General features: G+C 47.5%; 1 long non-coding RNA gene across 2 annotated transcripts; it reads right to left on the bottom strand.

Moving 5' to 3' along the window:
- Positions 343-1,296, bottom strand: LOC109723904. Of its 2 annotated transcripts, none has more exons than XR_002219784.1 (4): positions 1,150-1,296; positions 794-973; positions 606-724; positions 343-517 (listed from the first exon to the last, which is right to left on the bottom strand). It is a non-coding gene; the product is annotated as an uncharacterized LOC109723904 (long non-coding RNA). The 2 variants fall into 2 exon arrangements; XR_002219783.1 differs by having other exon boundaries at positions 600-724.

Here is a 1,684-nt window from a genome sequence, read left to right on the forward strand (position 1 = left end):
GCACAATCTAACGCCAAAAAGGCGATACGAGTCCACCGTCAACTTCGACGGCACCCAACGGTCCGGAACAGCCTGAACGCTACTGTAAAAATACACTCGGCATTCCAGCATGAGCGTAACTAAAAACTAAACTACCTGGAATACTCACTATGAGGATACTGCAACAGTATAAAATAATACAACGGCCCCTAGGCTAAATCAGGTAGTTTAACATATGCCAGATCCCGAACGCTGGTTTTCTCCTAAGTTTAATTCTAAGTCCAACATGTATATTTATAGTTACAAGTCATGCCCTCAAGCTAATTTTATTCATTATACAATCGACGAAATTGAGCTACTACATGATTTACAAAAATAGGAAATCATACATGTCGACTACTATAATACTTAGGAATAAACCGATGTAACCCACCTCGATCGCTAATCTCTGGCAGCACGGAACTCCCCTCGGCTGCGAAACAACCTGCCGAAACGTCCGAAAACCTCCCAAGGCCCGAAGTCAAGCTCCCGCTAAACTCTACACGGAGAATCCGACAATAAACATTAATTCTGCCTCCAAAAACAGAAACAGAGAAGAGCGAAATTCCAACCTAGCAAACCTTTACCAAATCCAGCAAGTAAGGGCTTCGTGGATTCCTCTCGAAGTCCCGAATCCAAATAACCAAGTCCCGTCGAAACCCGACGCTCCTACGCCGAGTACGAACTGAAATACCGACGGTCGACGCTGGAAATTCTGCAAATCAGCACCAAGCTCGAAATGATAATATTTGAAGCAATGCAACGGAACACTCACCTCAAAGGCTAATCGGACATCGACGCGGCGTCGAGAACGGCGAAAACACACCCTCGCCTAGCTTCCTCGCAGCGCTACGATCCCAACCGTACCCTCGAACGTCTTCGCGACGCGTCGTCGGCGTCGAATCCGAGCTCCTCGGCTACCTCTACCCGTGCTCTCCGCCATGCACGTAATTAACTAGAGAGAACAAAAAAAATGCACACCCTCTGTTAATTTGAAGGGATAAACATGAAAACGGTGGTGGCATCCTTATCCAAAAAAAATGACCACTATGCCCCTAGACCAACTCAAAATGAAGGGTATTACATCCTCCCCCACTATAAAAAGTTTCGTCCTCGAAACTTAAAACATACTTCAAACCTGAGTCTCGAACAAGTAGGGATAGGACTCCCGCATCACCATCTTCGGCTCCGAGGTCGCCTCCCGTTCCTTGTGATTGCTCCACTGCACTTTCACATACGGGATGACCCGGTTGCACAATTCTTTCGTCTCCCGAGCAAGAATCCGCAACAGTCGTTCCTCGTATCTCAGATCCTCGCCAATCTCTAGTGGAGTAAAGTCAATCACGTGAGAGGGATCGAAAACATATCTCCTTAACGCCGAGACGTGGAACACATCATGAATCCCAACAAGTCGGGGTGGTAGAGCAATCCTGTAGGCTACTGGTCCAACTCGCTCCAATACCTCGAAAGGGCCAACGAAACGTGGACTGAGCTTTCCACGCACTCCAAATCGGCGAATCCCTCTGGACGGTGAGACTTTGAGAAAAACATAATCTCCAACCTAAAACTCTAAGTCTCGTCTCCTGGTATCAATGTAGCTCCTCTGGCGGCTCTGAGTTGTCAAAAGGTGTCTGTCACGCCCCGGGGCCGATTTTAAAAGCCTTTT

Source organism: Ananas comosus, linkage group 2 (assembly GCF_001540865.1).
Source record: "Ananas comosus cultivar F153 linkage group 2, ASM154086v1, whole genome shotgun sequence".
NCBI classification, from domain to species: Eukaryota; Viridiplantae; Streptophyta; class Magnoliopsida; order Poales; family Bromeliaceae; genus Ananas; species Ananas comosus.